Here is a 14,567-nt window from a genome sequence, read left to right as displayed (position 1 = left end):
AACAAATAACTCGGATTCAATTTCTCCTTCAACTAAAAAATAATTAAATGAAAACTTATTTCCTCCTTTAATTAAAGAATAATTAAGTGAAGGTGTCGTTTTCATACCCTAAATTTTCATTTTTATTAAAAAATAAAAATTTCGTCTTTGTGTTTTCTATGCATTCCCATTTCATTAAATATTTTTTACAAGTAACAGCTTTTTATTTGTGACAGTAGCAGTTTGAGTTCTTATATTGAAATATAAGAACTCAATTCTTCCTTAAAGAACAATTAAGTGAAGATATCATTCGATTTAAGAACAATTGAGTGGAGGTAGTCCTCCTTCAATTAAACAACAATTGGGTGAAGATAATCTTCTAACTTATATTAAATTGACAAAGGAAAAAAGAAAAAAAAAACCTCTTGTGTTTTTTGTGCATTTCCATTTTGTTAACCACTTTTTTACAAATTACGGATGTTTCTTTATGGGAACAGCAATTCAAGTCCCTATATTAAAATATAAGGACTCAAATCCTCCCTCAATTAATGAACAATTGACTTGATGTGGTCTTTCCCCTTACAAAATATGACTGAGCTAAATATTTGTTGAAATTTTGTAAGAATTAAAAATCTTGGCCGTGCTTTATAAAATTTAATATAAATTAGTCTAAGTAGATATCCTTTGAAAGTTGTACTACTCATAAAATTTAATGTAAATTAGTTCTAATAATTATCTGATATAATATCAATTATCTAATTGTAATATCAATGTTTAAAAAAAAAACTTTTTAGTAGAAGACTCGTATGCCATTCGTTAAGGATTTTTTTTTTTTAATGCTTAAAAACTTTTTTCAATTTTTTCTAATGAACTATGTCGAGCATGCAATTGGAAAGGACAAATTAATTGCTTCTTATCTTATTGGATTAGGATACAAATCTTTAATAATTAATATGACCTTTGGATTCTTTTCTTTTATGCGAGCCCAAACCACAAAGTAATCCTCAGCAAAGGTCTCTCTGTTCTATGCAAGGACAGCAAGGTTAGTCAATGACTATAAGATAATTTAGGTCTCACGCTAATGTATCCTTGCCTACGACTTCCAACCACAAATATATGTCCTGAATAGAACCCTAGGTTCATTAAACAATACATAGATTTAAGGGATATTATTATTTTACTACCAAAGTTTTATTGACATATCATGTCAGTACCAAGGTTTGTTAAAAAGTACATTTTACTACCAAAGTTTTGCGCCGTTATCAATTCACTACCATTCCGTTAACAACGTTAAAAATTTGCTGATGTCATAAGGGTATCAAAGACAATTCCAGCTGTAAGAGTAAAATTGTCTGTTAATTTGATTGATAAATTATTATTTTACTACCAAGTTTTTAGGGGAATTATCGTTTTGTTACCGAAATTTTAGGAGAATTATCATTTTACTATCAAACTCTTGGGGGTAAAATCAACTTTTAACTCAATTTCCGTTAAACATTAACTTTTTCTTAACAAAATGGTAGTGAATTGATAATGGCGCAAAACTTTGATAGTAAAATGCACTTTTCCGCAAACCTTGGTACTAACATGATATACCAGTAAAACTTTGATAGTAAAATGATAATTTCCCTAGATTTAAACTTATATTGCGCTTTCAACTACGCAGTGAACTAAGGGTACGTTTGACATTGAGATGCTGTAACTTTTAAGTTACAACTGTTGTGAAAAAAATTGTAATTATGAAACAAAAGTTAGTAATATGTAGTAAATATAAATTTTAAATAATAATTTTGATAAAATTATTAAAAATATAATAGATTTTTTTATGATACAAGTGAAAAATTACATCAATATATCTTCCAAAGTACATCAGCTAGTGTTTACCAAACACTTTAGTACTGTAGTTTTTAAACTACAATTACCCAACCTCAATTTCAAATGCACCCTGAGTCATCAATTTTAAGGTAACAACAGTAGCCATGAAAGTATCCCCGACGAAACACATTACAACCTTATTAAATTAATAGTTGATAAAATTAATAATTTTGATTAAATAATATTTTTATTGGTTTTCACTTAAGGTTAATGTTGTAAATTAATAATTCAATAAATTTATTAGATAATAAATTTGTGAGAAAATCATATTTTTTATAAGATCCTACTAATACATAAATTAATAATTAACTAATTTGAAACTAAATATATATGATATGTCTATGGTTTTCGTTATTGTGTCAGTATAATATTGTACGCATTCATCAGTCATTATTACTTTTTTTTACACCTTTCAGATAAAGAAACCATTGTTATACTGTAGGGCACATTTGGTATGCAAGATATGATAGAATAAGATAGAATGACATGGGATGGGTGGTATGAGATGGGATGAAATTATATAGTTTGGTGCAACAAAATGACTGGATTATATTACAAATTTACTTATATTGTTATAATGTTAAAAAATGAACTATTTTTATTTGCAAAAATATAATATTTGTTATGAAATAATTATAATTTATGCAGATATTCATCAAAACAACCTTTTATCTTCCCACTAAACAAATCTTCATCTCCCCTAAGTCTCATTATCTCATAAGATTACTTAGGATTAATAATGTGCTTATTTACTATTCATTTACTTTTTTGTATGGTTATGTGACTATAAAAAAAGCAGAAGTACTCATTTCTTTATTTATATATACTTGAGATTGAATAAAAGTTATTACTAGACTATTTTTGTGTTTATTATTTGTTCTCTCTTTCTCTTACTATATTGCGTTCTTAATTGATAAATAGTTTAACAATATTTAAATAATAGTTATTTTTAAAGTATTTTTTAGTGAATTATAATAATGTAATTTTTTATTGGTTATAATTTAATGAATAATTATCCATATTTATTTACTTGTAACAATAGTTCTTATTTTTATTATACTATTATAAAGTATGATTTTTTAATTAATTATCATTATTACTATTAAACTAATAAAATTTTAATTATTTGAGTTATCTAAAACTACTTATCGCATGGGTAATAGGCATAAATTTTTTACTTGGGTCGTATGGGCAGCCACAACCTTTCATCCCAATCCTAAGATGGTCGAAACAACGGATCGTACTATTTAGTATTTATCCTACCACCAAATGCAACCTTGTGTTCTGTTACGAAAGATAATAGGGAAATTGACTTAAAATATTACTTACAAAAAATATTCTTACCGTGATCCAGTCATACAATCTAATTAAAAGATTATCAAATAATTAATTTGTTTAATTAAGATTAAATCAAAATCATATCATTCCGCTTGATAGAATCACTATATTTTTTTAATTATATTATCATACTTAATAAAAATTACTAAACATGATATTATCGTTATAAAATAATAAATTATTAATTTATCAATAAATGAATAATTATTAACTTAAGTAATATATTAATATTCACTAAATTAATAGATTTTTCATGATCCCAAATATACTAATTTATTAGAAGTTATATTGTTCTTTTAACACGATGATCAAAAGAGTAATGCTTTTCTTGTAAGTTGTTACTTTCAAACGAACATTTTAGATTCTAATTTGTTCAAGTGCTACATTGTTATAGCACGGGACTATTGGCACCCGGGTAACCTCTATTTCAAGCCCCTTCAATGTCAATACTGATTTTAATTCCTAAAATATTCTTTTCTAATTACAGTTTTTTGTTACACAAAATTTTGATCGAATAAATCAAATAGAGCTGGCAAAATGGGTCATCGGGTTGTGTTTGTATCATGTCAGCTTCATGTCATGTCAAAGTTAGGTTGACCCAAACACCACCCATTTAATAATCGTGTCAAAATATTAAGACTCAAACCCAACACGAAAAAAAAACGGGTTACCCAATAACCCGCTTAATATTTATATATTTAACAAAATTTACATTAAACACACACACAATTTATTGATATTATAAATTATACATATCTACCAAAATATTACAAATTTTATACTATTGAAGTTTTAATTATATATATGTAGATAGTATAATTTATTAATAATATAAAATATAAATGTCTACTAACAAATGAAATCATGTATATATGTTCATCTTTTAAAAAAATAAAAATAAAAAATAAAAATAGAGACGTATGTTCAATATTTGAATTTTGATGAAAAGAACTTACAAATTAATTTAGAATAAAAAATATAATCGTGTCATTGATCGGGTAAATGGATCAATAACTTTAATCATAACCCAACATGGAAAAAAATTATGGCAACCCGAACCCAACACATTTAATAATTATATCAAATTTGACCACTCATACCCATTTTATTCATGTTGTATTCTTGTTGGGTAATTGGTCCGTGTCAAATTTTTGCCAACTCCAAAAACATGTGTTTAACTAAAAGAATCATGTATATTTGAACTTATTAGAGTTAAAAGTGGACTCAAATAACTAATCTTTAATTTTTTAATAAAAAAGAGAAATTAATAAGAAAAAAATATTTTAAATTTTATATACGACATTGAGAAATGGATTAGGAGATTGATAAGAGTGAGAATTCATTAGTAGAATCACATTGATTAGAATGCAAAGTGTTTGTGAGGAAATAAGAAGTATGGAAAAAAAAACAGTAGTGTGGTCTCGTAGGTGTAAGGACTTAGAGAGAAAATCTAGGGGTTTTAGTTTTGCTATATCCTTTATGATATGTTTACTTATTGGGAATATGAATGGAAATAGGAATGAGAATGAATAATGTATTTACTTACTTAAATGAAAGGAAGAATATTGAGAATCAAAGCGGCTGACCTCTCTTAAAATTGGGAATGATTACTAGAATTCCAATTCTCATTTCCAAGGAGGGAGGTGGGAATTGAAATATAAGTGTGCAACCCAAGAGGGGGGTGAATTGAAATTTTAAAAATTATCCTAGCAAATCCACACAACGAGCAATCTAATGTCTTAGTAAAAATTGAAAGCAATAAGTTCAATAAAAGCACAATAACAAATGAGTAAGGGAGAAGAGAAACAAACACATGAATTTTTACGTGATTCGGCAATCCCCGCATACGTCCACGCCTCCAACCGATCCAAGTTTGAGGATTTCACTATCTGAGCCTTTCCAAGGCTTCAACCGTTTATAATTGACTTCAAGGTGTCAATGAACCATTACAATAAAGAGATTATCTCCCAATATCTTCAGTCAAGTGTCTCACACACTTAAACTCTTACAATTAAGATGAAGAAATAAAAGTTATAATAAAACTCACTCAAAGAGTAGATATTCAAAAATGAAGAACAAGAGATGATTCAATGTTTTTGTGATTTGCAAATTGAAAGCTCAAGATATCTCGTGTGTTTTTTGTTTATACTTGCTGGAGAGTTTGAAAATGAATTAGATTTGAGTTTTTATAGTTTGAGCTAAAAAACTAGCCGTTATGCACATTTTGGTCATAACCTGCTTACCGTTTATGGACATCTGATTAGCCGCTTAATGTTACCGTTACAGCCACAATTTTGAATTTCTGAACATTCGGTATGCCGCTTGTGAAATCTGGTTAGCCGTTTAAGTTCCAGAAACATTCTGCCCAAATCCGGTCTACCGTTTGTCAGGATCTGGATAGCCGCTTGCTACAGTAACTGCTACAGTGAACTATGTTTTAAAATTACAATTTGACCCCAAAATTTTATAAAACTGTGTTATGGCCTAAATGTTATAAAACTTTTCAAATAGGTACAATTTCAGAATTTCTAAATATTATTTTATTAATCCTAAAACTTTCTGAAATTAAGATATTACCCAAAATATGTGAAATTATAAAATAACCCAAAACATTTAAAGATTTTCAAATATGTCCAAATCTGAAATTCAAAACAATATCAAAGGTTTTAAAATACTTTCATTTTAGTCCAAAACACTTTGATTCCATAATATCATTTTCTTATTATAAAAAAAAATCATAAATCTTTGTTTAATCAATATATGTAGTTTGTTATCATCAAAATCAATATCTATAGCCATATAGACTAACAGGAATGGGTATTGTTCTCTAAAGTGGCCATATTACCTCCACTTATATCTAAAAATTTTCATTTTATCCTTACTTATATGATGATGATGAAAAATTTATTGTTGTTGTTGATGATGATGATGCTAATGATCATCATCATTACAATAATTATTATGAATAATGATAATAATCAACTAAGGTCTAATAACTTATAATAATCCATTCCAATTCTAAGATATAGTAAATACATTAATGATAATACAATTTATTTTCGTTCCAACTCCAACAGTTAGAAGTAAAAAATTTATTCTAATTTCAATTCCAGCCCCATCCGATTACTGATTAGTAAATACATCATTAATGTGATTGTGATAGTAAGGGATTTATAAGAATTATAGAAGGGTGCTAATAGTTCAAACTCATTGTTATATTATTATTATTTTTTTGTCTGAACCACGAGGTGGTCCTGAGTGAGCCCAAACTGTGGGAGACACCTTTAAGCCCGTACCACAACCCAGACTAATCTCCGCTCGCACCGGGTCATCCCCTAAAGGGTAAAGTGCTGGCCAAAGTGGTGACTCCAAACGAGAGCAGGGCTTGAACCCCTGACCTCTCTTAAGGAGTGAGAGTGCCGAACCACTCACACCAACCAATTTTGGTTTATTATTATTATTTTTTTAAAAGTATGGGTAACAGCTACATAATTGGGAATCAATGAAGTGAAACCTTCCAAGTACATAAATTAAGTAAACTTCTATTCAAATCATTAACCCATATACATCTCAAAATATATATGCAATCCATAAGTTACACAAATTCGACCTCCACAATATTATTACCTTTAGAACCTAGTGCTTGAGAAACCCTCAACAAAATCAAGGCCATAAAATATAAATTATCTGTCAGTGCATCAATTCTTTAAACTAATATCCATTGCTGTCCTCAAAACACCAAGTTTATTGTGAAAAGGTCTACAAGACCTTGTAACAGACCAATTAAACCTTGGGGGTCTAAACTCTAAATTTAAGTTTATTATGGAAAAAGTCTACAACCCAAAACTTTGGGGTATAAATTACAAATGTTCTTTTCCCAATATAAATATAATTAGTTAGGGTGAGTGCACATGAACTCATAATTTTACACGATAAACCCATAAAATTCATTATAAATTTTATTACAAAATTCTCCTTAACCAAAATTACTCCTAAGGACAACAATTAATTTTTCTAAATAAACACGTGATAAATATCCGACTCTTTTTATAGTGGTCTAAGTCTAAACTCATGGTCATGAAATTCCTTATCCGATTTTGGTGAAATTGCAATCATCTACTCTTAGTAATCCAAAACTCTTTAGGTTTTGATTTAATTTCTAACTGGAAAACTTACCACTTCAAGCCTACTTTGGTTTCTCATTCTTATAAAAAATTTGTTGGAAGTTTTTCTTTTAAAATAAAAGATTTTTTTTTTTATTGAACCATCAAATTCCTCTTAACATCCATTTTCTTAATTTACCCACTATCGAATCATTAATTTTAAACTTTTACCCTACAAACACTTCAATATCCCAAAATTAAGCCTAATTATATCTTTGTTATTCCATTTTAGTTTTATCTTGAAGCGTACTGGCCATTCATCGTTCTTTAGTTTCGTTCTTATTCTTCTTCTGTCCATTCACCATTATTTTTATTTGTTTGGAAAATTTGGTTAATTCCATGAACTAATCATATTACTCTTTTCAACTTGTTATAGGCTATTGAAATGGTCAACAATCTAACATAGCATTGAGTAAAAATATCATGGCTTTTTAAACTATTATATTTTGCAGATATTATTTTGAGTAAGCATAGTGATTCCATAAGCAAAGTAAATGGTGACAAAAAAAAATTCCTAAGAGATGATAGTGATATTGTTGAGAAGAAGGGGATTAAGATTTATGGTGTTTGGGTAGATAGATAAGGAAAAAATTTAATTTATCTGTTCAATAAATTAATAAATACGTACATAATGGTAAAATACTATAGGGATATTATAATAATATAAAAATTTATTAAAAAGTGGGTACAATATTTTTATAGGTTGAAATAAGTTCACTCATATAACTTTATTAAAAAGTGGGTACAATAGTTTCAATTAAATCTTAAGTATTGGCAGTTTTTTTTTTTGAATATGTATTGGCAGTTATTATTCTTTGATTTACATACATGTATTGCCAATGAAACTTTTTCCAAACTAAGAACATCACATCAAAAACTAACGAATAATTTGATAAGATTTTTTAGTCTCTATATTTTTATATAGAAACTTGAATTAACGAATGATGAACAGTAGTACAAAAATTTACCGCTCCTAAATTTGTGAATGTTGGGATAAGAAAAATTATAAGTGAAGACAAATGTGTCATAATGAAATACTAACTAGGCAACCCAAAAGGGGGGGTGAATTGTGATTTTAAAATTTAAGCTAAGCAAACCACACAACAATTTAATCTATTGCCTTAATCAAATTGAAAACAATAAATTCAATCATGCACAATATTAAAAGAGTAAGGGAAGAGAAAACAAACACAAGAATTTTTACGTGGTTCGACAATCCCTACCTACGTCCACGCCTCCAAGCTCACCCGCTTGAAGATTTCACTATCCAAGCCTCCCAAGGCTTCAAGTTTTTACAATTGACTTCCAAGGTGTCAATGAACCTTTACAGTCAAGAGATTATCTCTCAAATCTCTTCACCTCAAGTATTTTTCACACTTGTACACTTACAATTTGATGAGAAATGAAAATTACAACAATGAAACTCTCTTTAAGAGTGGATATACAAATGATAGTTCAATGAAGATTTAATCTATGATGATTTTCGAATTTGAAGCTCAATATAAGTTGTGTGCACTTGTTTATGCTTGCTTAGGTTACCAAAAATGAATTGATTTTAAGTTTATAAAGTTTGAGCGCAAAAACTAGTCGTTATTCACTTTTTGTTCATAATCGGCTTATCGTTTATGGAATCTGGTTAGCCGCTTGTATGTTACCGTTACAGTCAAAATTTGAATTTCTGAACATCCGGTATGCTGCTTATGAAATCCGGATAGTCGTTTATGCTCCAGAAGCTTACTGCCCAACAATCGGATTACCGTTTGTCAGGATCCAGTTAGCCGCTTTCAATTCGGATAGATTCTGCCCAACATCCGGCTTACCGATTTTTCACATCCGGTTAGCCGCTTGCTACAGTGACTGCTACAGTGAACTATTTTCTAAAATTATAATTTGATCCCAAAACTTTTCATAACTGTACTAGAGCCCAAAACGTTATACATTTTATAAATAGATCCAATTTCAAGATTTCTAAATAATACTTGCTATTCCCAAAACTTTTTGAAATTATTATATGGCCCAAAATGATATGAAACGTTTCAAATAAGTAATTTCCAAAATTTCAAGCAATACTTGTTGATTTTAAAGTTTTCAAAATTCTTTCAATTAAACCATAAACTTGAAAAACAACCAATTTCATAAAATCATTTTTCCATTAAATATGAAAATTTATAATGTGAAAATAATGATTTATTTAAAAAGAATAAAAAATAATTTGAGCTTAAAAGATTAATCATTCTTAATCTTGTTTGTTATCATCAAAATCAACATTATGGAAACATATATGTTAACAATTATTATGGCTATATTTGGGATATTAGACATATAACGAGAAAAATAATGACTTTTGAATTTCCACTATGGTTTAATGAATAAAAGGGTTTCAAGAGTTGTATAAAAAAAAAGAGTTTCAAGAGTAGTTGGATTCAAATAGTCTTACACTCTTATACACCTAATTAAGAATGATAAAATTTTTTGTATCCAGATCAGAATTCGGGATCCCATCCTAATCGATATGGGAATTGGTAATTTTTTATTTCAATTTATTATTCGGGTTGATTTTACCCTGATTCATTATTTAAGACGGTTGAAACTCCCACTTAGGATTTGGAATATCCCGACTATGTTATAAAGTGAAGCTCAAATTTAGATATGATTTGATGAAAGATAGAGATTTGACATATTTGTGATATGCATTTGATGAGTCAATTTGATAAGTCAAAGAAATTGGACATGTGGGTCAAAGGTGTATGATATGTCATTTACAATGATTTGCAGCATATGACAACAAACTCATGTCATCATGGACATTCAGGATCCTGATTGAGATTCGAAATTTTAATCAGGATGGGATAGGAATACCTTTTTTTGTCTTAATTTATTATTCGGGAAAATGTTCTTGATGGGATCAAGATTTGACAATCTCAATCAGAACGTCCAATTGCCAACCCTATGCCCAATCAGTTAAAGAGGGAAGATGATTGATTCCAGTAATTTATTCTATTTTATATGCCACTTTTTATTAATATTTATATTACTAAAATGACCATGAATCAATTTACATTTAAAATAAATTGAATTATTGGTACGAAAACCTAATGGCTTATCTTCTTCAATTAGCGGGCACATTTACTTTAAGATTCTGCGATGGTAAAAACAAAGGCAAAACAAAACAAATAACAAGAAAACTTGGCAGGAACACTTTTATTACCACCGATCTCTATTTTTCACCCACCAACTTCCATTTACTTGTTGCAGTCAATAGAAAAATCTCAGAGAAAATTCTTTTATTTTTTTCCTTTAAATAAATAAATCAATAATCAATGATTATAGCAATATTCTTTTACGTTTATCTCATTTGTATACTCTTTTCAAAATTGTGTACTTTCATGTAGAGACATTATAAATAATTATCGTTATTCTTTTAAGTCTAAATTTGTTAATAGAGCTTCGTTGGAAATGTTAATAACAAATTTTAGTTGAGTGTATAACTATTTTTTCAATCTACGTACTTATCATATCAACAATCATCGTTGGGGTGATCAACCGATTGAAAAATATTTCAGTTTTATCTTTGAAGAAATTCATCAAATAAAATATCTAATATATATACCCTCCAAAGAGAGCATCATCGTATCATGAAGTGGAAGTATATATATAATTTTGTTATTGAACTAACAATGGAGCCTCTGGGAAAAATTATCTTGAATTTTCCCTCTCCCACTCAATATTTTAAAATTGATTTTTCCCTTTTAAAACATATTGTTATGCATACTTCCTATAATATTATCTAAATGATATCTAATATTATTAAGTATTTACAAATTGCAAATAATATAATGGAATTCATAATTTATGAATGACATGTATTATTATGCATAAAGCGGCACTACCTATTCTATATGACATGCTATCATAGCATGTTGTAATCCAAAACATAACATATAGAAAAAAATAATTAAATAATCTCAATTCATTACTTTCTTAAAATCAAAAGAATATATTAACCTTAAGCCTAATCTTCATTGGGCTTCTTATTAATGTCATTTTTCCATAGATTTGTCTTTGTTTAATGGACTAGGACAAATTGAGCTTTTAGTTTTATTAATGATCTAATTTTAATTTTAAAAGAAAATAAATAATTTTTTATTTAAATAAAATTTTTGAACAAAAAATAAATTTAATGTGTTAAACTTTTCCTACACATTTTAATCTATTAAATCCAATTTCAATTGAACCTAAAATTAGGATTGTTTGAGCCCAAAATTATTTTTGAATTTAAATACATAAAAATAAAATTTATCTACCCAAAAGATAAAACTACAAAAATATAGGGACTTCAACAATAAAAACCATTGAAACCCTAAAATTCATCTTTTTCTTCGCCCACCCACCATCATTTTAATTGTCAATGGCCATTATAAAATGGCCAACCTCCAGCTTCATCTCCACAACATTTCTTATCTTCATCTTCAATTCCATAAGGGCAGTGTTTGGCGCAGATAAAATGAGAGAAAGAGAGAGGAATCTCTCTTTCTCTCTACCCTCCGACTCTCTCTTCGCTTCCCCCTTTTTTTTTCTCTCTCTTTATCTGTGGGTGGCTCCTAATCTCTCTGTCAAGGTAATAGTGATTATAATTCCTTTTCTATTTTTTGATCTATCTAGGGATGTTGGTTATGTTAATATTGTTTGCTTGCTTTTCTTTGGTCCAACAGATCGAGGACAAGGAAGGGATCCCACCCGGCCAGCAGAGGTCCATCTTTGCTGGCAAACAACTTGAGGATGGTCGCACGCTTGCAGACTACAAGATCCAGGAGTCAACCCTACATTTGGTCCTCCGTCTCAGGGGTGGCGTGCAGATTTTTGTAAAAACCCTGACCCGCAAAACATAACTTTGGAGGTCGAAAGCTCTGACACAATCGACAATGTCAAGGCTAAGATCCAGGACAAGAAGCGGATTCCACCACCAGCAGAGGCAGATCTTTTGAAGTTTCCTTTTTTTTTTTTTTGAAGAGGTTTTAAGTTTCTTTTGGTTTGTGGTTGTTGGGGTAATTTTTTGTGGTTGTCGGGTTAATTTTTGGAATGCTTCCCTCAGGTTTGACCCTGAGAACGTATTGTGGTTGTTGGGGTAATTTTTTGTGGTTGTCGGGGTAATTTTTGGAAGCCTTCCCTCAGGTTTGACCCTGAGAATGTATTGTGGTTGTTGGGGTAATTTTTTGTGGTTGTCGGGGTAATTTTTGGAAAGACCTTGAGAATGTGTTGTGGTTGTTAGGGTAATTTTTTTTGGGGTTGTTAGGTAAATTTTTTACCTTGAGAATGTATTTGTGGTAATGCGTTTCAGTAAAATTATAATAATACCCTTCATTATCTGATTATGGTTCACCTACTTCTTAATTCGTATTAAGAGTCATATTATCAATAATAGTTCTAAAAGGATGTTCAAATGTGATTATTATTCTCTTTTTAATATTATTGAAGAGTGATTTTTCTCTGTTTAATTAGTATTATATTATCTTTTTACACCATTATTATTAAAAAGGAAGAAATATTATAACTATATTATTGAAGAAATAAAAGACAGTTAAATTTGAAGAATTTTTTAGAAGATAAATTTTTTTCTTTATTATTTACCACATAATTATATAAATAAATATTTAAAGAATAAAATTAGATGAATTTTTTAGTGATACTCTTTAAATGAGCATTTTAGAATTGCCTTATTTATTCAAACAATGTTAATAATATTTGTCTAAATTAACGAATCAATCATAATATATATTTTTTAATTAATACTATTGCTTAGCTCTTAATTATTAGATTGAGCTTTTGTTTTAGTGGCTATAAAGAGCTCTTTGCCTTTGTCCACTTGCAAGCTACAATTAAGTTTTTATTGGGCTCGGCCCCGTTCGCTTTGTATTTTAGTTCACATTTATCACGTGTAGGACCGTGTTGACTTTACTGTTATCGCTGAACAATTAAAAATTAGGCTTTCGAGTTGGTAGTTTTCTCCAACATGTGGCTGTCTGAATATACAGGGCAATAACAGGGCAAATTCACTTCCATGTTTTATAAACATTCATAACCACTTAGAATTTAAATGAAAATCAAATGCTGCCTTAATTTCTTTGAAGTTTTACGGATAATAAAAGCAAATGTTAATGGTTAAGATTTAAAGTTAATAAGGAGCATCTTAAAATTCTGGCTTTAAAAAAAATGTTAATTTTCTATCTATTGAATCTACTTAATTTGATAATAAATATTTAAAGTTAAAAAATAGAATTTATGTATCTATTTATTTATTATTGGGTTGACTGGATCCAATGGTAAAAAAGTTACATACTTTTTAAATCAAAATTTTAAATTAAGAAAAGAATACCCCGATGTGTGTGTGTATAAAGAGTAATGCTACACATCCCAAATTTTTTATCTCAAAAAGTTATCATAAATGATGTGTTATTAATTGAGTGGTTGATAATTCTTTACAAGATCCAAGTGAATTAATTGTATTATTTCACCAACCAATTGATAAATGATGTGTCATTAATTGAGTGGTTGATAATTTTTTACAAGATCCAAGTGAATTAATTGTATTATTTCACCAACCAATTAATAAATGACACATCATTTGAGATAAAAAATTTGGGATGTGTAGCATTAATCGTGTATAAAAGTATATATTTGGGATTATTGGGTTAATTTTTTAAACAATAACTTATTTTATAATTTATTTCTACTTTATATCTTATAATATTACTAATGTATTAAGTTAAAAAAATAAAATAAACTATGGGGTAGATTGGTATGACAATGGCGGATAATATAAATTATTTATGCTATATAGATAATTTAATAACCAAAACATAATTATAAGACAAATTCTCAAATAACCCACCGCACACCCAAAACATTTACAAACATGATACATATTAACTCGTACGTTCACCTCCATCAACCAGTATTCAAAACTTCAATCAAATTAGCATTCCAACAAGCAACCACTCCCGAGTCTGAGGCCTTAAATAATCATTGACCATTGTGTTTCTGTAATGGAAAAGGTCTGGCTGCTTGCTATTATTTTGCATACCATCACTAATTAGCTGCCTTGAATTCAGGAAATTTTGTATCTGACTGAATACAATAATAATATTAATGATAATAGAGAAATAATCTATTGAATTTATATTTTTATTTAACCAATAATGAATTGATATTAGT

At 28.6% G+C, this 14,567-nt stretch overlaps 1 long non-coding RNA gene across 1 annotated transcript; it reads left to right on the top strand.

Annotated features, from left to right (window-relative positions):
- The first annotated feature begins 11,721 nt into the window (after positions 1 to 11,721).
- On the top strand, positions 11,722 to 12,734 carry LOC107175661 (uncharacterized). Its single transcript, XR_001507189.3, has 2 exons — positions 11,722 to 11,973; positions 12,068 to 12,734. It is a non-coding gene; the product is annotated as an uncharacterized LOC107175661 (long non-coding RNA).
- Positions 12,735 to 14,567: the final 1,833 nt, after the last annotated feature.

This window comes from Citrus sinensis, chromosome 9 (assembly GCF_022201045.2).
Source record: "Citrus sinensis cultivar Valencia sweet orange chromosome 9, DVS_A1.0, whole genome shotgun sequence".
In the NCBI taxonomy this organism is placed as follows: Eukaryota; Viridiplantae; Streptophyta; class Magnoliopsida; order Sapindales; family Rutaceae; genus Citrus; species Citrus sinensis.
Note: the sequence above shows the minus strand (reverse complement) of the source record. Positions and strands in the feature narration are given on the sequence as shown.